This window comes from Schistocerca serialis, chromosome 2 (genome assembly GCF_023864345.2).
Source record: "Schistocerca serialis cubense isolate TAMUIC-IGC-003099 chromosome 2, iqSchSeri2.2, whole genome shotgun sequence".
Taxonomy (NCBI): Eukaryota; Metazoa; Arthropoda; class Insecta; order Orthoptera; family Acrididae; genus Schistocerca; species Schistocerca serialis.
The window spans coordinates 1,025,358,279-1,025,384,606 of NC_064639.1; the positions used below are offsets into that span (position 1 = coordinate 1,025,358,279).

The following is a 26,328-nucleotide window of genomic DNA, read 5'->3' on the forward strand; positions in this document are numbered from 1 at the left end:
CTTTCATCAGTAAAAGAGAGACACACACCATTCATACACACAAGCAAGCACACCTCATGTACACTTGACCACCAACACCAGCATCTTGGGCAGGAATGCAACTATCACGTGGAAAGCAAGCAGCAATCTGGATGGAGTGGGGAAGGAAAGGGATAGATGTGTACAGGTGGGGAGAGAAATGAATGCTGTCTGGTGGTGTGCCAACATGCACAGCATCAGGAGCTTGTGGAGCAGGGAGATGGAGGAAAAAAGGAGCAACACAGGAGAGGAGCAGGTAAAGATGGGTGGATGTATTGGCAGAGGGCAGGAAAAAAAAAAAAAAACAGGATGGGAGATGAGAATGGGGAGATCATAGTAATTGGTAATCAAAGCCCTGGCAAGAGATATGGTTCAGTGATTCCAGTCTGGTGTGGTACAAAGAGACGAAGGGGACGCTTCTTTGTGGCTGGTTCTTGTGGATGGTGGGAGTATATGAGTATGAGGGAAATGGCACAGGAGATCTGTTTGCGGACTAGGTCTGCGGGATAGTGCCTGTATTTGAAGACCTTGATGAGACCCTCAGCATCCTGATCAAGGAAGTTTTTGTCACTGGAGATACCCCGTCTCCAAGTGGCCAGGCTGTATGGGAGGTATTTTTTGGTTTGAAAGGAATGACAGCTATCAAAATGCAGGTACTGTTTGTTGGTTGTGGCTTTATTGTGAATAGTGGTGCAGATGGAGCCATCAGAGAGGAGGAGATCAACATCTAGGAAGGTGGCATGCTAGATTGAGGAGGACTATGTGAAGCAGATGGGAGAGAAGGTGTTGAGGTTCTGGAGGAATGAAGATAGGGTGACTTGGCCTTGAGTCCAGATCATGGAGATATCATCAATGAGCCTGAACCAGGCTAGGATTTGATGTTTTGGGCGGCTAGAAAGGTCATCTCTAGCTGGTTCATAAAAAGGTTGGCATAGGAGGGTGCCATGCAGGCAGAAATACAGCCATGGACACCTGCATGGCACCCTCCAATGCCAACCTATTTATGGGCCATCTCGAGACCTCCCTAGCCTCCCAAAACACCAAACCCCTAGCCTGGCTCAGATTTATTGATGATATCTTCTTGATCTGGGCTCAGGGCCAAGACACCCTACCTTCGTTCCCGCACAACTTCACACCTTCTCTCCCATCCACTTAAATGGTCGTCCTCAATCCAGCGTGCCATCTTCCTAGATGTTGACCTATTCCTCTCTGATGGCTCCGTCCGCACCTCTGTCTACATTAAACCCACCAACAGTACCTGCATTTTGAAGGCGGTCATCCCTTTACACCAAAAAATCCCTCTCATGCAGCCTGACCACCTGGGGACAGCATATCTGCAGTGACATCAGTATGCTGAGAGTCTCACCAAGATCTTCACACACAGGCACTATTACCCAGACCTAGTCTGCAAATAGATCTCCCATGCCATTTCTCCTCCCTTCATCAACCAGTACCAACCCGGACTGGAAAAACTGAACTACATCTTTTGTCAGGGCACTGAAATGAGGGACATCCTACCTGTGATACCTCCCATCTACCCTAATGTGGTATTCTGTGGCCCACCCAACCTCCACAACATCCTAGTCCATCCCTATGCCATTCCCAATCCCAGCGCCCTGCCACAACAATCATATCCCTGTGGAAGGCTCAAGTGCCAAACTTGCCCAATCCTCCTACCCAACAATTCCTATTTCAATCCTGTCACAGCTTCATTCTACCCCATCACAGGCCAGGTGACCTGTGAAAGCAGCTATGCCATTTACCAGCTCTGCTTCAATCATTGCTCAGCTTTTTATATTGGTACAACTACCAACCAGCTGTCCACCAGCTTGAACAGCCACCACCAAATAATGGCGAAGAGCAAAGTAAGGCATCCATCCTGTGGCACAGCATGCAGATGAAAATAAAACAATAGATTTCACTGGATGCTTCACTACAGCTTTCCTGAACTGTGCAGATGGAAGTTATCCTTACAACACATTCTCTGCTCCCAACCTGTGGTAACATACTGTCCCCACACCTTCCATCCAACAGTTTCCACCCCCTCTGTCCTATCATTTCCTTCCCATTCTCATCTCCTAACTTGTTTATTTGCTGTCCTCTACCAATGCATCCACCCATCTTTGCCCACTCGTCTTCTATTTTGCTCCTTTTTTCCTCACCTCCCTGATCCACAACCTAGCAATATGTCTTTCCCAACATTGTTGATATTCCTAACGGAGTTTCCAACGGTCCATAAGAATTTCTAAAATCATTAGGGGAAGTGGCAACAAAATCACTATTCACATTGGTGTGTAGAATGTATAAGTCTGGCAATATGCCATCTACCTTTCAGAAAAATATCATCCAGACAATTCAGAAGACTGTAAAATCTGACAAGTGCAAGAATTATCGAACAGTCAGCTTAACAGCTCATGCATCCAAGTTGCTGACAAGAATAATATACAGAAGAATGGAAAAGAAAATTGAGGATGTGTTAGATGACGATCAATTTGGGTTTAGGAAAAGTAAAGGCACCAGAGAGGCACTTCTGATGTTGCGGTTGATAATGGAAGCAAGGGGGAAAAAAAATCATCTAGAGACATTCAAAGGATCTGTCAACCTGGAAAATGTGTCTGACAATGTCACAAGGTGGAAGATGCACAAAACTCTGAGGAAAATAGGGATAAACCATGGAGAGTTGGGTAATATACAACATGTATAAGAGCCAACAGGAAATAATATGAGTGGAACACCAAGAACAAAATGCTCGGATTGAAAACGGAGTAAGATAGGAATGTAGTCTTTCACCCCTATTGTTCAATCTATACCTCAAACAAGCAGTGATGGAAATGAAAGAAAAATTCAAGAGTGGAATTAAAATTCAAGGTGAAAGAATATAAATTATACAATTTCCTGATGAAATTGCTATCCTCAGTGAAAGTGAAAAACAATTACAGGATCTGCTGAATGGAATGAATAATCTAATGAGTACAGAATTTGGACTGAGAGTCAACTGAAGAAAGATGAAAGTTATTGAGAAGTAGCAGATATAATGACAGTGAGAAACTTAACATCAGGACTGATGGTCACGAGGTAGATGAAGTTACAGAATTCTAGTACCTAGGCAGCAAAATAACCAACGACGGATGGAGCAAGGACAACATCAAAAGCACATTAGCACTGGCAAAAAGGGCATTCCTGGCCAAGAGAATATACTAGTATCAAACATAGGCCATAATTTGAGGAAGAAGTTTCTGGGAATATATGTTTGGAGCACAGCATTTATGGCTGTGGGAAAATCGGGACAGAAGAGAATTCAAGCATTTGAAATGTGGTGCTACAGATGAATGTTGAAAATAAGGTGGACTGATAAGGTAAAAAATGAGGTTTTGTGCAGAATTGGAGAAGAAAGGAATATGTGGAAAACACTCACAAGGAGAATGGGCTGGATGATACGACATTTGTTAAGACATCAGGGGATGATTTCCATGGTACTGGGGGCAACATTAGAGGAAGACAGAGATTGGAATACATCCAGAAAATAATTGAGGACATAGGTTGCAAGTGTTACTTTAAGATTAAGAGGTTGTCACAAGTGAGCAATTTGTGGGGGGCTGCATCAAACCAGTCAGAAGGCTTGTGTCGCCACGTAAAGTAAAGGCTTAGTGTCACTTTTCCTCCCATGTAGCCATTACTCTTTTTATTGGTAATGGTAGCTGTGTTAGCTAAACATGACAGCTTTGCATCCAACTTTCCTTCTTTCTCAATGATATTTCTTATGTGGCAAAAAAAAATTCTGACAGATCTGTAACCAATAAGTTCAAACCAAAATACTTGTTGCACGTGTTGATTTACTGATTTACACTTTCATCTGACTAAGATGTTCACTTACTATTCTCACAGTTTATCTTCATAATCTTAAGAACAGAATCAGTTTATTCAGTTACATGCATGTTACAGAATTATTACCGTGTAGAGAGGAACACATCCCAAGCAACACACAAAGTCAAACAGTGACCTCTAGTGACTTCAAATGGGTTCAAATGGAAAGACAGATTCTATGACTACAAGAAGAACTGTAAAATCAGATTAGTGGTCTCCAAACTCAATTTGCAACAAGCAGTGACATTAAGTTATTCCCACAAGCAGTGGTACAAATCACAAATATGACAACAATTCACTTGCCGAAACCATTGGTAGATTCTATATTGCAAATGACAGTACAAATTCCAAAATTCCTACTGGAGAAACAAGAACTCCGGTTCGTTATGTTAGATTTGATATTCATGCAAAAGTTACTAGAAATCACAAAAAATTTGCCATATCAGTTAACAGCTTAGATGCCCAAGTACTCACAATGGTTTCAGATATTGTATTAAAGCAACCCCCATAACAGCAATATTTCCACTTGAGGGAAATCTTAGACAAATGTGTAAATCAATGAATCAACACAAGCAACAAATATTCTCAGAATGAGATTTTCACTCTGCAGCGGAGTGTTGCTGATATGAAACTTCCTGGCAGATTAAAACTGTGTGCCCAGCCAAGACTCGAACTCGGGACCTTTGCCTTTCGCGGGCAAGTGCTCGAGTCTCGGCCGGGCACACAGTTTTAATCTGCCAGGAAGTTTCAACAAATATTCTGGTTAAACGTTTCGGCAACAGAACACTATCAGATGTTTTTGTGGCGCCTAAGCAACATTGTTGAGAAAGAAGGAAAGTTGGATGCAATGCAATGTCATTGTTGGCTAGTACAGCTACCGTTACACGTAAAAACAGTCATGAGGAAAAATGATGTTAAGCCTTTACTATCAGTAGCAGAAAAAGTTCATGTTATGATGGAACAAACACTTGAGTGGTGACACAAGCAGCTAACCATGTTGGCTGGGGTGAGATCACCGATATACAACATACGCAGCAAACAAACATTAACGAACAGCTCTGAAGTCTGCAGTATCAAATTAACAAACTTCAGAAGCAGTTATTTGCATTGACAGTAAAAAAGTGGCCCCGCACCAGGTAAGGTATAGCAGATAGTCAATCATTCTGCCAACAGAGACAAATGTATGGCCAAAAGGCACAGGAGAAACAACATTCCCAGGTGTGTGGGTACCACAGGCATCTTGGCAGCCACACCACAAGGTGCACATCTCCATGCACATTCACAGATTCAGCTGCCTGCAGTAGGTGCAGCAGGCCACACTGTTTCACAAAAGCACCAACCATAAATGCAGGAGCCATCATTAGTCTTGGAAGTACTGTTGATGACACAAACAAAATTAAACAAGACACAACCCTCAAAATTGGCCCTGTTATCAGTGACAAATTGACCATGTCCACACAGGCATCAAATCAAGCACTTTTGGTTTACATTATCATGCCTTTTAACATTATGTACAAGCAAGTAAACCATTGCTACCTTATCAATTCAGGTTCAGATGTAAGTACATTACCATACAGACAAAATGAAACTGCACCAGTGAGTGCATCTTTCCAACTTACTGCATGCCACCATTACAACATATGATGAACTTTGCTCTGCTGTCCTAAATTTAAATTCATGTCATGTCCGCAACTGACAGGTCACTAACATTTCAATTGCTAACAGCCTTTACATACCACTATTGTGTCTTTGGGTAGTGAGGAAATTTTTTTGAAATATTCTGCTGCAGTAGTCATTGAAGGCTCAACACACCGCTCTTTTGGCAGCCAAGCGTGTTTACATAATGATGTTGTTTGGTTTGTGGGGTGCTCAACTGCGTGGTTATCAGTACCCACACATACAAATTCCGTATCTTAGAACTGTCCAGTCTCGGTGCTTTCCCGAGGAAATCCTCAACCTGCTTGGGGATCGAAACGGGACCCTGTGATGCAGGGCCACCACACATGTTTCATCCGCCCCTTGAGAATGAGATTTTCACTCTACAGTGGAATGTGCACTGCTATGGAACTTCCTGGCAGATTAAAACTGTGTGCCAGACCGAGACTCGAACTCAGCACCTTTGCCTTTCACGGGCAAGTGCTCTACCAACTGAGCTACCCAAGCACAATTCACGACCTGTCCTCACAGCTTTACTTCCAACTAGTACCTCATCTCCTACAAGTCCCGAGTTCGAGTCTTGGTCCAGTACACAGTTTTAATCTGCCATGAAGTTTCAGCTCTCTGCCTTGTTTTACACTCATTACTCAGTAGTCTGTTTCTTTAGGAGTGTCTCTCCTATCACTAACTGTTCTTCTGGGTACATATCTATTAAGGGCATGGTCAACTGTTCTTTTAAACTTGAGCCATAGCTCCTCTACATGCTCTTGTCACAGGCTAAAAACTTCAAGTTTCACACTGAGATATGACATTATTGCTTCTTTATCTAGTTTACTGAACATATAAATCTTCCTCCTTATTTTACGTGCCTTTTGTACTTCAATAATCACTGTTGCTACAGTTGCCTCATGGTCACTAAGACCAGTTTCAATGTGTACCTCAAAGATGTCAGGTGTATTAGATCCAATATATTTCCATCTTGAGTGGAGCTCTGAATCATTTGTTCCAAGTCATTTTCAGAAAAGGCATTCAGTGATGTTTCACTCCCACTGCTACCAAAACAGTAATAATCCCAACTGACTGTTGGATCCAAAGTTTCCTCTGATGGTTATCATAGGACGTGGAAACCTGATTACTATCAAACTGAGATTTTCTCTAATATTTTCATTTACATCAGGAGGTGTTCCTATAGAAGGATCCAATTAAACAATGGAATCTCCAGGTTTGTGTGTCAACACTGTAAGGAAAAGACAGATTGCTACATACCATATAAATGATGTGAAGTTGCACACAGGCACAATAAAAAGACACTTACACATTAGCTTTTGGTCTCGTTCTTTGTCAGAAAAAGAAAGAGAAACACACACAGATTCATTCACTCAAGCAAGCACAGCTCACACACACATGACCGCCATCTCCAGCAGCTTGGACTATTATGGCATTCCAGTCTGAACTGCCACAGACGGCGGCCGTGTGTGTGTGTGTGTGTGTGTGTGTGTGTGTGTGTGTGTGTGTGTGTGTGTGTGTGTTTTTCTATCACTTTTTTCTGATGAAGGCTTAAATTTTCCCCGAAAGTCTCACTCCTTTTCGTGGGCTCATCACACAAGTCACTCCCCAATCATCTTAAATTCCCTATTTTTTCTTACCTCGCCATAAAGATAGCAATCCCTGTTCTAAATGGATGTTCATTTGAAAAACTTACAGCCTTTAATCGAGATAGACAGAATTCATTTGCTTCAAGGTCTTTCCGTCCAGATCCGCATAACACAGCTTCACAGTCACAATAAAGAGTTCCATGTCCAAATTTTTGGCTTTTAAAACAATTCATAATGTTAGAAATTCATTGCACAACTTGATGTAAGGAAGGTATCAGTTGATAGGGTACATCCTAAGGAACCACAAAGTCATTAATTTATTGTTGGAGAGATGCATGGTGTGTAAAAATTGTAGAGGGAGACCAAGACTCGATTACGGCAAGCATGTTGAAATGGATGTAGAGTACAGTAGTTATACAGAGATGAAGAGGCTAGCACATGAGACCAGTGCAGTGAGTTGCATAAAATCAGTCTTCAGACTGAAGATCACAATAACAGGGCTTGTTATGAGGTCTAACTCTGAACTTGATAAATTCAGCTATGACACGCACTGGTAGTATGGGAGACGACAGTAAAAATAAATAAATAAAAAAGTTGCTGTTTTTTATAGTGATCCATTTACTTTCTTCAAAATGTTCTTTCCCTGTGTAACACATTTCACTATTCTTCTTGAAGTTCCTTTTAAGTCAGTTTCCTTTGTATTGCTGTATATTGCTGTAAGTGGCTACCCCTATGTGTTTTAGTTATTCTAGAGTAGCCATCATACCTTGTTGACCCTAAAAGTTTGTGTTTGTTGTGATTTAACTCTTTCAGCCAGTGGAGTGCCATTCTGAAGTCATTTGACACTCCTCAAAGATGCAACAATTGCTTTTAAATTTTTCTGAATGTACAAAGTACCTATCTTATCTGCTCTCTCTCTCTCTTAATTACTATAAGAGAAGTTACGCAAATTTCTGTAATGCTACTATCTTCACCATAGCAGCAGAAACCACTTCATTCCCACAAGAACTTTTCATAGAATTCCATAAAGCACAAAAAAATATCTCCTCAAACAATGAAACACAAGCAGTAGAAAGTGTTATATTTTTGGAACTAGGAATATTTAACAACTTTAAATGGAAAATCCACTGCCTAAAATAATATAGTGCATGCATACAACTACTGCTACAGGTGATTTAAAAACAAAGCAAGCAGTTTATTCTGTACATTTCCATTCATTAATGGACTACATCATCAAACTCAACCAGTCATAGTAGGGTATATATGGAGTGTGAACAGCATCTGATGAATGTTCACTGTTAAGGACATGGAGATGCTGCAGCGTGTCGATACCTGACACTTTGAAGACGGCCTCATTTGTATCTCTATTTGGCTTGCTGGTCTAATATGCAATATGCAGATTTGTGGAGCATTTTGATGTGAGTGGCCCAATGTTGAACTGTGTGTGAATGTAAGTATACTGGTTTTTAACATTCCTGGCAACCATTTCTGACTACTACAAGAAATCAGTCATATCGGGCACCAAGCCCATCATAACCCCGTCACATCTGCACATGCCATCCAAGAACAAGTAATGGACTCCTCAGAACATTTTGTGTCATGCCACACCATTGATTGGAGACTAACAGCAGCCAGACAATGGAATTACCTTACACCAATAAAAAAAATCTGTGCAAAAATTTTGGCTAAATCAAACAATGGCAAGGCAGACCCCAGCTACCTGCGAGATCTGAAATATTTACCTGGAACAAATATTTCAATTCCCCCCCCACCCCCTCCTCTATAATCTGTTATTGACACTAGTAATGGATAGTAATGGGAGTTATCTTAGATCCCCCACCCCATGAACCTTGCCGTCGGTGGGGAGGCTTGAGTGCCTCAACGATACAGATAGCCGTACCGTAGGTCAACCACAATGGAGGGGTATCTGTTGAGAGGCCAGACAAACGTGTGGTTCCTGAAGAGGGGCAGCAGTCTTTTCAGTAGTTGCAGAGGCAACAGTCTGGATGACCCCAGTGGAAGACTCTGCAGGAGAGATGCTCAGTAGCTTGGTACGGGCTTTTGTTGAAGTTTCGAGAACATACCTTCACCGAGGAGTCAAGCAGTCTATTGCTCCCTCCTGCATACATCTCGCGAAGAGACCATGAGGATAAAATCAGAGAGATTAGAGCCCACACAGAGGCATACCGACAATCCTCCTTTCCACGAACAATACAAGACTGGAATAGAAGGGAGAACCAATAGAGGTACTCAAGGTACCCTCCGCCACACACCGTCAGGTGGCTTGCGGAGTATGAATGTGGATGTAGATGACTAACTGATCTGGCCTTGTAACACTAACCAAAGTGGCCTTGCTGTTGTGGTACTGCGAACAGCTGAAAGCAAGGGGAAACTACAGCCGTAATTTTTCTCAAGGGCATGCAGCTTTACTGTATGATTAAATGATGATGGCATCCTCTTGGGTAAAATATTCCGGAGGTAAAATAGTCCCCCATTTGGATATCCGGGCGGGGACTACTCAAGAGGACGACGTTATCAGGAGAAATAAAACTGGCGTTCTACGGATTGGAGCGTGGAATGTCAGATCCCTTAATCAGCAGGTAGGTTAGAAAATTTAAAAAGGGAAATGGATAGGTTAAAGTTAGATATAGTGGAAATTAGTGAAGTTTGGTGGCAGGAGGAACAAGATTTTTGGTCAGGTGAATACAGGGTTATAAATACAAAATCAAATAGGGGTAATGCAGGAGTAGGTTTAATAATGAATAAAAAAATAGGAGTACGGGTAAGCTACTACAAACAGCATAGTGAACGCATTATTGTAGCCAAGATAGACATGAAGCCCATGCCTACTACAGTAGTACAAGTTTATATGCCAACTAGCTCTGCAGATGATGAAGAAATTGATGAAATGTATGAGGAGACAAAATAAATTATTCAGGTAGTGAAGGGAGACGAAAATTTAATAGTCATGGGTGACGGGAATTCAAAAGTAAAAAAAGGAAGACAAGGAAACATAGTAGGAGAATATGGATTAGGGCTAAGAAATGAAAGAGGAAGCTGCCTGGTAGAATTTTGCACAGAGCATAACTTAATCATAGCTAACACTTGGTTCAAGAATCGTGAAACAAGGTTGTATACATGGAAGAACCCTGGAGATACTAGAAGGTTTCAGGTAGATTATATAATGGTATAACAGAGATTTAGGAACCAGGTTTTCAATTGTAAGACATTTCCAGGGGCAGATGTGGACTCTGACGACAATCTCTTGGTTATGAACTGCAGATTAAAACTGAAGAAACTGCAAAAAGGTGGGAATTTAAGAAGATGGGACCTGGACAAACTGATTAAACCAGAGGTTGTACAGAGTTTCAGGGAGAGCATTAGGGGTACAATTGACAGGAATGGGGAAAGAAATACAGTAGAAGAAGAATGGGTAGCTTTGAGGGATGAAACAGTGAAGGCAGCAGAGGATCAAGTAGGTAAAAAGACGACGGCTAGTAGAAATCCTTGGGTAACAAAAGAGATACTGAATTTAATTGACGAAAGGAGAAAATATAAAAATGCAGAAAATGAAGCAGGCAAAAAAGAATATAAACGTCTCAAAAATGAGTTCGACAGGAAGTCCAAATTGGCTAAGCAGGGATGACTAGAGGACATGGCTTATCTCACGAGGGGGTAAGATAGATACTGCCTACAAGAAAATTAAAGAGACCTTTGGAGAAAAGAGAACCACTTGCATGAATATCAAGAGCTCAGATGGAAACCCAGTTCTAAGCAAAGAAGGGAAAGCAGAAAGGTGGTAGGAGTATATAGAGGGTCTATACAAGGGCGATGTTCTTGAGGACAATATTATGGAAATGGAAGAGGATGCAGATGAAGATGAAATGGGAGATATGATACTGCATGAAGTGTTTGAAAGAGCAATCAAAGACCTAATTCGAAACAAGGCCTCGGGAGTAGACAACATTCCATTAGAACTAATTACAGCCTTGAGAGAGCCAGTTCTGACAAAACTCTACCATCTGGTGAGCAAGATGTATGAGACAGGAGAAATTCCCTCAGACTTCAAGAAGAATATAATAATTCCAATCCCAAAGAAAGCAGGTGTTGACAGATGTGAAAATTACCGAACTATCAGTTTAATAAGTCACAGCTGCAAAATACTAACGCGAATTCTTTACAGACGAATGGAAAAACGGATAGAAGCCGAGCTCAGGGAGATCAGTTTGGATTCCGTAGAAATATTGGAACACGTGAGGCATTACTGACCTTACGACTTATCTTAGAAGAAAGATTAAGGAAAGGCAAACCTACGTTTCTAGCATTTGTAGACTTAGAGAAAGCTTTTGACAATGTTGACTGGAATACTCTCTTCCAAATTCTAAAGTTGGCAGGGGTAAAATACAGGGAGCGAAAGGTTATTTACAATTTGTACAGAAACCAGATGGCAGTTATATGAGTCGAGGGACATGAAAGGGAAGCAGTGGTTGGGAAGGGAGTGAGACAGGGTTGTAGTCTCTCCCTGATGTTATTCAATCTGTATATTGAGCAAGCAGTGAAGGAAACAAAAGAAAAATTCGGAGTAGGTATTAAAATCCATGGAGAAGAAATAAAAACTTTGAGGTTTGCCGATGACATTGTAATTCTGTCAGATACAGCAAAGGACTTGCAAGAGCAGTTGAACGGAATGGACAGTGTCTTGAAAGGAGGATATAAGATGAACATCAACAAAAGCAAAATGAGGATAATGGAATGTTGTAAAATTAAGTCAGGTGATGCTGAGGGAATCAGATTAGGAAATGAGATGCTTAAAGTAGTAAAGGAGTTTTGCTATTTGGGGAGCAAAATAACCGATGATGGTCGAAGTAGAGAGGGTATAAAATGTAGACTGACAATGGCAAGGAAAACATTTCTGAAGAAGAGAAATTTGTTAACATTGAGTATTGCTTTAAGTGTCAGGAAGTTGTTTCTGATAGTATTTGTATGGAGTGTAGCCATGTATGGAAGTGAAACATGGGCGATAAATAGTTTAGACAAGAAGAGAATAGAAGCTTTCAAAATGTGTTGCTACAGAACAATGCTGAAGATTAGATGGGTAGATCACATAACTAATGGGGAGGTATTGAATAGAATTGGGAAGAAGAGGAGTTTGTGGCACAACTTGACTAGAAGAAGGGATCGGTTGGTAGGACATGTTCTGAGGCATCAAGGGATCACCAATTTAGTACTGGAGGGCAGTGTGGAGCGTAAAAATCGTAGGGGGAGACCAAGAGATGAATACGCTAAGCAGATTCAGAAGGATGTAGGCTGCAGTAGGTACTGGGAGATGAAGAAGCTTGCACAGGATAGAGTAACATGGAGAGCTGCATCAAACCAGTCTCAGGACTGAAGACCCCAACAACAACAACATCTTAGATTTTATGAAAATAGTATCTTTCTGGCCAGTAATAAATGATTTGTAATTGCTAAGATAATATTTAAAACACCCAATGTTTTCCACACAAACTACGTCCCACCATGAAGCACAGACCTAAAAAATGTGGCACGGCCTTGCCATGTTTGTATTGTGATTGACTGAAAGAGTTGGAGGGATACTGCAGTGTTATTTTTCTTGACAGTATGCAGGTCTAAATTTATGGCTTACTGATGAAGGCATCCTGCTGTGTAAAATATTTCAAAGGTTAAGTAGTCCCCCATTTGGCTCTCTGGGTGTGGACAGGAGGATGATGTCATCAGGAGAAAGATAACTGGAACCCTATGGGGGGAAGGTGGAGGTGGGGGTGGGTGTGTGGAATTTATATTCCTTAATTGGGTTTTATTTCCCCCAACAGTTTGCATAAAAACTAACAAGCAAACTGAAATAGATAACTGCACGAATTCAGATTTTATAAACTATGTAAAAAGGTATAAAACTGTATTTAGAAGTATGGTAAAGGCAGCAAAAGAAATGGCACACAACAAATTCATTCTGAACCATACAGATAAATCAAAGGCTGAACACCTGAACTTGGTGTAATATCCAGCAGACCAATAATTCCCAAAATTAAGGTAGGTGGCAATCCACTGTAAATCCTTCAGAAATATAAGAACGTATCAATGAGTTTTTCATAAATGTATCAAAAATCAGATGTTAATGTAAGTTTTTACCTATATAATGTCCCACCCTCTGGCGTCAGTCACGATAAAAGCAAGTTATAACTGAACTCCAAAAAATTAAAGCTAAAGATGTAGAAACTGTAATATCCTTCCTTAAAAATAAAAATTTGACTGGATGGCCTGAAATACCCACTGGGGGAATTAAAATATTTCAAGTGTAACATCCGCAACCCTATCTAAAATAATAACCCAGTCACTTGAAGATCTATGCTTTCCAGTGCTCTACAGTATGCAGTAGTAAAGCATTTATTTAAGAAACACTCAAAGGAAGATGCAAACTACCATCCAGAAAGTCTCATTCCAGTATTTTCAAAAGTATTCAAAAAAGTTGTTGCAATCCAGATTCGAAATTTCATGACAAAATCTATCACATTAAATCAGTTTGGCTTCCAGTAGGGGAAATTACAATAAGTGCTACCAACAAATTTGTTGAGAAAATTTGCTCATCTCTGGGTAAATCCCAAAATGTCACAGGAATCTTGAGTGACCTTATGAAGGCTTTTTAACTGTGTAAACCATTCTGTATAGTTATATAAATTAGAAAGATATGGAATAAATGGTAGTGCTTTGAAATGGTTCAAACCATATTTAACAGGTAGAAATCAAAGATTAGTTGTAACATCAAGTACAGTAAATTGTTTCTCAAATGGAAAATTATTTCCTTGGGCATACCACAAGGTTCCATCCAATGCTGTTTCTATTTTATCTAAGTGATTTACAGCTAAATATAACATCGCACTCAATCATATTTGCAGACAACACATATGTAATCACTGAAAGTGAGACCATAGGCAAATTGCTCAAACAGTTATTAACACCATAAATAGTTTAGAACATTGGTTTGATGTAAATGGATTGAAGCTAAAACAAGGGAAAAAAAACATCTGATACAGTTTAAAACTAAACAGTCAAAATCAAGTGACTTCCGAACTAACCATAAGAATCTGCATCTGTCAAATTCCTGGGGATATTCATAGAAAAAAAAAATTTCTTGGTCTCTGCATAGCCTATAATTTACTTGGCAAACAAGCTGGAACAGTCTAGAATTCACGATGACAATACTGTCCTATGCAAGTGACACTGACACTAGGAAAGTTACTTACCACATATATTCTGAAACCATTGAACGATACAGAATAATCTTAGGAGGGAATGCAAGTAGTGCAAATAGAATATTATTACTTTGAAAAGCTGTCGTTAGAAATGTATGTAACATTAGGCTAGCAGATCATGTTGACCTTTACTCAAGGATCTAAAAAAATTTCCATTTCATTTGTTCACCTTTATGAACTGTTTGTCTCTAATAATAACAATCCACAATTATTTATAGAAAATCATTTTCAACACTTGTGTCACACAAGAAACAACTATACCTTAATGTTGCCATCCCATAGCCTAAAACACTACTCCGAGATTCCTCATTAAATGGCTGTCAAAAGTTATAATAAATTAAAAATGAAAAACTTTCATAGTGTGGGACTCGGTTTACTGAAAATAAGATTACATGCCATCCTAATATAGTAATGTTGTTATTCACTCGCGGAATTTTTAGAGGATAATAAAGATTTTTTTGTAGAGCGACTGAACAAATTTGTAATAACTTTTGTAAATTAAGATTGTTTCTTTTCTTCGTTTGACACATTGTATGTATCTCTGGAATATTATCTATACTGATGAGTCTCCTGGACTTTAAATCAATGATTTATGTATGTACATCACAAGACAATCAAATTCTGATTCTGGTAGTTAGCTTATAGAATTTAAAAAGGGAAATTGACATGTTCCTGTTAGGTGGAGTGAGAACTAGTGAAACGTGATAACAGGAAGAATAGGACTTCTGGTCAGTCGAGTATGGTACAGGGATATAAAAACAAAATCAAATAATAATCAAATAATGCAAGAGTAGGTCTAATGGTAATAAAATAATAATGGAGGTAAACTACTGTGAACAGCACAGTGAATGAACTATCATAGCCTAGATAGACATGAACTCAACACCCACCACAGTACTAGCTTCACAGATGTAGTGTTTGAAATACTGTATGAGAAGATAAAATAAATTATTGAGATAGTTAAGTGAGGCAAAAGTTTAATTCTGATGGGAGATGAACTTGATGTAAGATGAAAAAAAAAAAAAAAGGAAAAACAGTAGGAGAAAATACACTGGGGGAAAGAATAAAAGGGGAAGCCACCTGGAAGATTGTTGTTGCTTGGCACATGGGAACGACCATCTCAGAAACCATGAAGTTGGTGAGCTATTTGTGTGCTATTATTGTCAGTATCTATGGGAAGTGTTTCACAGATGGAGAAACCATAAGTAGGTAACAATGCATTGGCTGTACACACCACTTCATGGAACACAGAAGTCTGAGGCCTGCCTGCTCTATAACACAAGAGTGGTGATCTGTGGCAGGCCTGACAACAGTATGGTGCTAGTGAAGGCACAAGTGTTTCGAAGCACACCATTCAGCAAACATCACTGAACAAGGATTTCCACCACTTATGACCCCCTATGTGTTCCTGTGTTGACATCATCAGTTACATATGCAATGGATCACTACAAGTGTGTCACTTGGTCTGATGAATCAGTTCCTGTTTCACCAAGTTGATGGTCATGTCCAGATAAGTGGCCATCCAAGTGAACAGCTGCTTAAAACATGCACTGCACCACGAATGGGCCAATGGGTGAAGCATTATGCTATGAGGCACATTCACTTAGGCTTGCCATAAATTCAAGGCACCTCAACAGCTGTGGACTACATGAATATTATTGGGGCTGCCTTCACCCCGTCACACATAATGTCTTCACTCACAGCAATGGCATCTTCCAGCAAGATAACTGTCACAAGGCCAGAATTCTGTTGTAATGGTTTCAGAAACACTACAGAGAACTTATGTTGATGTCTCGGCCACTAAAGTTTCCTTATCTTAACCTGATGGGACACATTTGGGCACCAGCTCTGTATCCTCAAATCACCAGTATGCAATTTGAGGAAAACGTGTGACCTGTGGGTAAACATCTTGAGCCACATTCTTCCATAAACTTACCAAGGTCTTGTCGATTTCATGCCACACAAAATCGAAGCTTACTATGTAGACCAACACACTATTAAGCAGATGGTCATAATGTTTTGACTCAATAGTATACGTTACAGCACCTCTGTATTATATGAACTTTTTTTAATATTTAAAAAAGTAACAATATTGATGAAAACTTAAGCCTAAGCTTGTTTAGTGTTACAATTGTAATTTTTACGACTATTGGTTGAGAAGGATGTGATGTTCACTTGTTGCTGCTATGTAGCTTTTCATCTGCAACAACGTGGTTGTTCTGTAAGACAGGTGACAGTATGAAAATCACAAACCATTTATATTAGACTGTATGTATTTTTTCCCTCTCTGTAGATATTTAGTTTCTTCAGTGCTATTCTCTTTGTGCACATGTTCATCAAAAACACTGCACATGTTATTTATAAATGGCACTTTGATTCACTGGAGACAAATTTCATACAACAAAAGTTTATATTCTTACTGTATATGCCACTGCATTCACTGTTCAATTGTTTTTATCTAGTACCTTGAGTGTAATTTCATGGGCTGTCTGTCTCATGTATGATCACTTGCATGTGTTGAGTAGTATGCTTTTTCAGAATTTCATATATTCATTTAAAATAAGTTTCCCGACTACTAAAGTGCTCTCTCTACGTGGGAATTTCTTCAATGGCGAGATTTCTGTGTAGATTGTGGGTAGATGTATAAATTATTGACAGTGTATCTACATTTATGTCGGTAATGGTTGTGGACTCAATGACTCATTGATGTGGAATATGAACTGTTTCTATTTAGGGTTCTTGGCCACTCAAATACTGTTTTGAATTTGTTGCATGTTTAAACTATGTATTAGTGTGTTCTAAGGTTTTCTATGTTATGTTGTCTACACAGAACGCTTTTCTTTATGATGTTCATATTTCAACAAGATAATAGGCCAATTTGTAGACAATTCTCATATAGCAAGTAAATATGTTATACTTTGCTTCTTGTATGCAGAGAGGGAGGGAAGGAGGGATGGGATGATTCCATGTGTGCTGTCTTCAGTTTGCTGGTTTCACTATGTGGAGTGTGCTTCATGGCTTTTCATTACCTGTGTTGCAAATTTTTTGAGTGTGTACCACTTCTGTTACATACATTCCTTAAATATTTTTTTTATTATGTATTATTTCTGTGTGTAGTAGTTCCTGTATTGAAGGATATATTTAATTGCTTGTTTGTTATTTGATAGCTGATTGGTAGTGATTACAGGTTTTTGGTACAGTGCAGTATCACACCTCAGATTAAAAAAAGTTACAGATCACATTCCACTTATGCTGACAATACAATGGCCCAAAATTTCTGCATACAGAGAGCTGGGTGAAAGGCTTTACATTAATGGACAACGCCATGTAATGGGATTTTGTACAACACTGTAAAAGAGAAACACAGGAATTACATCCACGAAAATAAATTGCCAAGAATGCATTTCATCACTGTTGAGCTTCATCACCCACTACCGCCAGTTACCAGCTTCTAGTGCCTGCTGAGGAGGTGCCAACCTGCTTGCTGCTCTTCCAAACAATCTCGTTCATTGTACAAATGAACTATTTCAGTTCCCTGATCTGATTAATACCGAACAAATGATTCATCCCGCATTTTCCTTCTACGGCAATTTACAAAATATTTATTTATTACTCCTAAAGATAGTTATGCTACATGTAGACTAATTGCACGATTCTGTGAGTTCTGTAACATGTTTTAACTGCATCAAAAAACTCACAAAAGCTATTTAAGTAAAAGACTGCTTGGAATTATTAAATATCTCTGTGTGATGTGTATCTGGTCAACATTCAAAACAACGTTTTCGGGGCACTCCGGACAACTTCATAACTCAAGTCTTTAAGCAACAGTTATTATTAATTGCACTAGCTCTTTGCATTACTTACTTTGATATATCACGCTGAGAGCTGGATAACACAAACAGCGAACTAACTTTGCAACAGCGCCACTAATCTATTTTTAAGATACAAAAATTTACCGCCGCAAGTTGTTTACTGCAGACGACAACCAACCTAAACACATTGTCAATCTTCCGCGTTTGACATTCGAACTGCATTGGTTATCGAAAACTGCACAGTATCGATAGAATTGTAAATAGATCGAAATGCGCCGAACAACTATCATTGCAGCACTTCGTACGTTTCTTTGAAGATTAGAATATGAATTTCAGTTTCGTATCAACTCATGAATTAGAAAAAAGAAAGTGATGTCAAAAACAATGCAGGAATTAATGACAACCATGGTATAATCCCTATCTGATTATTTATCCTACTGTGGCGGCGTAACATCTCTGACCCGGTAAATGAGGATCGCTGCCCGGTGAGGGGTTGGAAGGGAGCATGCCCAGTACGCTCATAACAGTTAACACTTACGAGTTATGTGTGTTATGCATATGAGCTTATTAATAAATAGTGTGGAAATCGTATCTCTGTTCTGTGTCACTATTCTGAAATCACAACGCCGATACCCCACTTCCCACACTTGTAATAAGCGTAAAATTTTTTGAAGCTGAATTCATCTCATAATAAGGAATTCCACACATAATATTGCGATACGAATACTTACTTTCTGTTCTTTAGGACCCCTCTGGCTTGGATGTATGCACTTGTTCGGTTGGGAAGAGTGTCATAAAGTCGTTGTACCTTCTCCTGGTCCACAAATGTTGTAACTGGTCCCTGATATTCAGGAGACTGCCGCTGGGAGGGAATTGACCTGCGAGCTGGTCCCATACATATTCTATCGGAGACAGATCTGGGGATCTTGCTGGCCTCAGGAGTACCTCAGCATCACACAGATAGTTCATAAGCGCACACCATGTTTGGATGAGCACTGCCCTGTTCAAAAAAGGCACCAGTATATTGTCATATGAGAATAGCAAATGCGGATGTATTACGTCCACAATGTACCATAGTGCCATCAAAGTTACCTCAATCACTACCAGCAATGACCTGAACTCCTACACAATTGCTCCCCACACCATGACACCAAGAGTAACACCACTGTCCCTCGCCAAAACACTGGAAGAATGGGACCACACACCAGTTCCCCACCATACTCACCAACATAGTCATCTGAGGTAGTACAGAATCACATTCACCATTGAACACAATGTCGTGCAATTCATGTTTCTCAGTTGTGGCACCACTCCAGATGCAGCTGTTTATGTTGTAGGGCTAATATACATGGGACAGTAATTCCCTAGTCGAGCTGCTGCTAGTCTCTGTCCAATGGTGCTGCATGACACAGAATATTGCAGGGAGTCCATTACTTTTCTCAGATGGCAAGCACAAATGTGAAAGGACTGCATTGTGCTTGGTGCACAATATGGCTATCTTTCCTTGTTGTTCACAGGCATGGTTGGCAAGAATCTTGAAGATGAGTGTGCCTGCCCACACATTCTCATGCACTCTGACATCAGGCCACTATTACATGTAACAAATAAGATCATTGCACGATCTGTACCAACCAGCTAAATGGGGATACACAATGGAGGCCACTTTCAAACTCTGTGAGATGCTAATAATGCTATACCAAACAACTATGCAGTACCTCTGTGTCCTTCATAGTGCTCACACAATAACTGACACTGTTTATGCCCGTGGTATACCTTACTTACCCTTCAAGGCCTGGTAACAACACTTAATATGAACAACACTATCGCTTGTTGGTGGCTCTTCTACCTGTCACAGATAATAGCACTGGGATCTTTTACATACCGACTGATGGTGTGAACATGTACAAAGTTACACTGATATTCAGCCATATATTTTGGGTGCTATACTTTCTTTGTTAGGCAGTGTATTACTATTTATTGATACACTAAGGTATAACGTATTTTGAGATGATAATTCTTCATTAAGCGTAAAGATCATGAGACTAAATAATTTTTTGAAAAGAAGTTGAAGTGTTTATATGGACAAATGTGCCAGGTTCAACTAAGGGTCTTCTGATGTTCGAACTGCGAATAACTGACATATTAATCTTATTTAAGCAAACGACAGAGCTAGATTTTTTATCGAATTGTCATTATGTTATAGTTATTAACCTAATAGATGAACATTAATGTATATATATATATATATATATATATATATATATATATATATATATATATTACTAAATTATTTTCTCATGAGATTTCCTCAAATGTTCTTCTGGACTGTTCATACAGTAAACAGGTTAGAAAGTTGCAAGTTTTGATGGACATGTGCTGAAGGGCTCAACAAATAAATTTGTTTATCATTGAAAAGTTTATTTGATTTAGTCAAAGTTACAGTACCCACTGTGGAATATAGGCTACCTAAACCATATTTTGCATATTTGATTTCAATGATGTACTCTAAAGTAATATTTTGTAATAAATCTAGACTCAGGCAAAATTAACTATGGGAAAAAAGCTACTAGTACCTGTTTTGCTAACGTAGTCACAGCTTATAGATTCTGTGCTTATTTTAAGGAAAAATACTAACAACAGTCTTATATCACATTTCTTCTCCAACAGAAATGGAAATCAGTAGTCCATTTCACCCAAAAGCCAGACAAATATGCAAATAGGTTACTAGAAGGAACAATAAACTCTGCTCCCCTCTTCTGAACTGTCATTGTATTCGAAGAATATCAAGGCTTTTTGGTTATTACCCCAAGCAATTTAAGTACTGAATACATCGCACAAATATGCATAAAACTGATCAAGTCATTTACCAGTGACAATTTTTTCTGTTTGATAAGAATATTCGTATAAAACTAAGTAGTAATATACATACCTACAAATTTTCAACGTCTTTTTTTTATACAAATGCAAGTCATATAAGTATGAAACTAAGTGCATGACGTCTGCCTTATCAGTCCTTTGGATCACATAATTAACTTACATGATAGATCAACAGCTTTCTGGTAATAAAGGGAAATTGGCCTGTAGTTAGTGGCAGAATTGTGTTAGCTGGAAGTCCAATTGGTTGTAACATGTGAACTATCTGTCTCTTCATGATCTTTGTCTACTCTAGGAAATAAACAGCCTCGTATTTGTGACAAGGAGGACCACGAATTTGGTGCTACTCGTTTCACTCACAGGAATTTAAGCTGTCCTCTTAGGGTCCCACCTAATGACAGACTCAGAAGTCACTACGTATTCCGAAATCAAGAGCCAAATATTTGCGACAAGGAGAAATATGAATTTTATTGCTGCTCATTTCACTTGCAGGAACTTAAAATGTCCTCATAGGATCTTGACTAACCACACACTCGAAAACTGCAAGATGTTTATTTCATTCTTGATTTCTAATCAGACAGTAATTTAAATAACATCGAATACTGCAGAACATACTTGTATTACTTTTAATAACTTTTCTTATGTTTTGACAGACTTCCATTCTTCCAACAGCACTTTACACTTTTTGGCTTTCCGTCATTTTCAAAGGCAACAAAATACGATACAAAACTAATATCAGAAGACCTGAAAATATGATGCATTTCACCACTGACAAGAGATGTAGTACAATGACTAAAATATGGCTTCCTAGCTTACCAGTGGTATGTCAGTCATATAAAATTGTTCATTAGATACATTGTATAGTGTCAGCTTTCTCAATCACAAGACAAGTGAAAATTACTACCAAGGGAAAATTTTGGATGCCAGGTGGGCTAAACCGCTAGGCAATGCAGGTTAAGTGGTACACGCTGTTAGTGTTTGAATCAACAATTTTCATCATTACATCGTATAAGACAATTTCATCAGTAAACATGAAAATCACTTTATGATGCTTTACAAAAAGGTGTTACTTTACAATACAATGTGTAGCATATCTAATTATCCTTTTTTTTTTTTGATTGGGCAAAACTAATTCATTGGAAGAAGGCACTGATTGGTACTGGGGCCAACTGTTCGTTAACAAACAAACCTCTCTTTTTCTTTGAAAACTTACAGTGCATCAATTACTATCATAAGTAAAGGTTTATAAATATTTAATAAAAGTTAAAATTATAGAGATTACTAGAGGGTTGGAATTGTTTAAAGTTGGCTCACTGAAGATAATGTACTTAAGATCTTCTGTAGTCATATTACAACAACTGTTTTCTATGCATAACAAACATTATGGAGCACCTTGACGCAATGAAAGAAGAGCAGGAGTGGTGAAGGGGTACACAAAATTACTTTTGAGATATTCGAAAATCCTGTAAAACTGTTTTAATGCTGTGACTACAAATGTGTATAAAATGACAACTTTATTAATTTAATAGTGTGCACTCCAACATAGTCTTTACAGTTGAACACGAAACTGAACAAACTATAAATTTTCTCCATTTTTCTATAAATAGATCCACTGACGAACTGACATTTGGCATTTTTAGGAAGCCAACATTTACAGACGTCATTTTACCAGCGGACTCATGCCTCCCAAAAGTGCATAAATGGGCCTATTTTTGGGCTATGCTACGTAGTTAATTAAGCTGCCCTTAAATGAGAATGGCGTTGAGAAAGAACTGCATGTTTTAGAACAGATAGCAAGGTCGAATCGTTGTAATAGTAAAGAAGTTAGGTCTCTGTATATTAAGCTTATAAATAACAGAAGCATTCAACAATAAAAAAAACAGCAAGGAATAAGGATGAGTATTCCATATAACAGAACATTCACTGAGCGAGTAGTAAATAGATTCAGGAACCATAATATTAGTTTAGGGCACAAAACTAACAGTAAAATAGGGAACAAATTGTGACACTTGACTGATGTCAGGCTTGATAATTATGAGAGCAGAGGTTAAATATGGTGACTGTGAAATACTTTATATAGGACAGACTGGTAGGTACCCCGAAAAACTTTTTAGAGAGCATATGTATGGCAGCAAAGGGGATCTTTTCCAAAGAAATAAAATTTTTTTGGGCGAAATTCAAATTAATCTTAAAATTCTGCACAACCCCCCAAAAGGGTTGCTATTAAATGCGCTCTATGAATTGGAGATTTTTCAGAGTAAAACAAAATTTTCTTCAGATATACTAAACAAACAATAATTTCACAAAGAACTAGTTTTTCAGTCTATTTATGCAGCACTTACAGTTCTTCCACCATCCTGGGGCTTCGGTAGATTGTGATGTGCTACAGTTCTCCGCTACACAGTATTCTTTTTGCGATAAATGGTGTACAATTCTATATTTTTCCTCCGACTATGCACCTTTGTGTGGATTTCTCCTTTGATTTGTTTTGAGCACAAGATGAGTATAAGTTTAATTATTTTAGAATGTCTTTCGCACAGATTGGTCATAGCCCACCAGAGTATTCATAAGTGCACCTGCAACTGGTGGTCTAATGGCTAGCATTGCTGCCTCTGGATCATGGGGTCCTGGGTTCAATTCCTGGCCGGGTTGGGGATTTTCTCTGCCCAGGAACTATGTGTTTGTATTGTTCCCATCATTCCATGATCATCATCATCATTCGTGCAGTTGCTAGACTGGACTGTGTAAAAAATTTGGACTGTGGAAAAATTGGTGCTTTGTACGGGTGCTGATGACTGAGCAGTTGAGAGCCTCACATACCAAACATCAACATCATCATATTCATAAGTGGTCACTCAGCGCTTCACGCCTCACACTGCATGACAAAAGTTGAAAACTGTTGACAACAGCTAACTGTTCCACAATGCTTTCGCGTTATTGTATTTAATGTTGTCATTTCATAAACATTTGTAGTCACAGCATTACAAACAGTTTTACAGGTTATTTTAATATGTCAAGAATAATATTGTGTACCCCTTCACCCCTCCCACCCGTCTTTAATTGCGTCATGGCGCTCTGCAATGTTTGTTATTCACAGAAAACAGTTATATTGTCACACAACTACAGAAGATCTTAATGTACGTTATCTCATGTGTGCCAACTTTAACCAACACTCTAGTAATCTCTATAATTTTAACTTTTATCAAATTTTTATGAACTTTTACTGATGATAGTAATTTATGTGCTGTAAGTTGTCCAAAAAAGTGAGATTAGTTTGTTAATAGGCAGTTGGTCCAGCGCCAATCAGTGCCTTCTCCTCTATTAGTTTCGACCACTCAAAAAAAAAAAAGAGAGAAAAAGATCTGTTACACATTGTATTGTAAAATAATACCTTCTTGTAAAACATTGTAAAGTGATCCACATTTGCTGGTGAAATTGTCTTATCTGATGTAATGTTGCAGGGTGTACCAAGTAACCAGCACCACCTAGCAGCTTAGTTCACTTGCCTTCCAAAATTTTCCCTTGGTAGCAGTTTTCACTTGTATTGTGATTGAGAATGCTGACATGATAAATGTATCTAATGACCAATTCTATATGGCTGACATATCATATTTTAGTTGTTGTATTATGTATCTTATCAGTGGTGAAATGTATCATACTTTCATATCTTCTTAAACCAGTTTTGCATTAGAAAATGATGGAAATTCGAAAACTGTAAGGTGTTGTTGGAAAAATAGAAGTGTGGTTAAAACATAAGAGAATTTATCCAAATTACCTTGTCGTCTCAAAGCATTTTCATGCAAATTGCAGCTGACCCTTGTATTACATTTGTAAGGAAGTCAAAGAATGTATTGGAAACGCTAACAAGATAAATATTTAGCATATAACAGAATGTGTACCTACTTCCTTCAACTCTGTAGTCCAGGTCCACATCTGTTATGTTACACTGAAAACATGCAAATTTCGGCTTTTGTGTCAGCTATCTTAGTATCTTTGAAGGCTTATATTGTTGATGCATCATTAACTGATATTTAATTGTAACTGAATTTATACATAATAAATCTTCAGTGCGCTATTGCCTTGAAACAGCATACTGGAAGTTATAATACAAAACAGCTAAATCCAAAGAGGTGTGTAATCAACGTATAGAGAATATCTATGTGTGAACAACGCTCTGGATGGCAGCAACAAGCAACACTGGCCACCATATTTTGTAACATCAACACACATGGCGTATCGGCGAGGTGGTTGTCACACTACAACCTACACAAACATTTATATCTCCTTCATGCAACAGAAGCTCTGTTATGTGATCGAAAACAAATACAAAAAGTATTTTTTCTGAATCACAAATCATGCGCAGTGTGTGTTCAAAGTTACAGAAAAGGTATTTAGGAATTGTCAAACATCAGTAGAATAGAACAATTTTCTCATAAGTTTATATCTCGATCTATTCAGAACGTTGAGACACAGACCAAGTTTGTTTACTGGGTTTGATCACCTAATAGTTTCCTCTGAATTTGGAGAGGAATGTAATTGAATTTGTATACATTGTAATTCAAAATGGCTCTGAGCACTATGGGACTTAACATCTCAGGTCATCAGTCTCCTATTGTAATTCATAATCAGTGATGTTAGAATGTTAGAAAAATCGTTAGGAAGTATGTGAGAACGCATGTTTTCTATTTTTGATGTGTCCTATATTATATGCACATTCACTGTACACCATGTAATCCTACAGGATAAAATAAAATTCAGTACTATTAGTGTATGCCGATAATACTGCTGTTAAAACAGTACTTTCACTTTTAGGTTACATCATTTGTGCAAAACTATATCAATGAAGGACGGAGGAAAATAGATCAGGCAAATGTACAGTCATTCTCAAAAGTATCCGAACGACCTGCATTGGATTTCGCCTGATTCGCATACAACCCACATAATGCAACTGCCTAGTAGGTCCTCTAATCGCTCTTCGGTACAGTCGTTTGACTATTGAAAATGGTTCCAACATTCACTACTAGAAAACACTGCTCTGTATCGCAATAACTCGAGACGTAAAGTAATACCAAGGTACTATAAATACCAGGGAACCCCTTATCACACATAAGCCTGTCCTTAAGCCTTGTAAGCTCACATTTATTACAATAAATGACATACCTGAAATGTTACCACTCTAATTATTACGTCAGATACGTAATGCACGTATTAAGTTCATCGTATTCATGATTTCATCTTCAA

The 26,328-nt window shown here is 38.7% G+C and overlaps 1 protein-coding gene across 1 annotated transcript in view; it reads right to left on the reverse strand.

Annotated features, from left to right (window-relative positions):
* Positions 1-18,402, reverse strand: part of LOC126458434 (cytochrome b5 reductase 4) — a 328,355-nt gene extending 309,953 nt beyond the window's left edge. Inside the window, exon 1 of the mRNA XM_050095489.1 lies at positions 18,266-18,402. The gene's annotated coding sequence lies outside the window, so the exon portion shown is untranslated. The remainder of the gene's footprint in view (positions 1-18,265) is intronic.
* Positions 18,403-26,328: the final 7,926 nt, after the last annotated feature.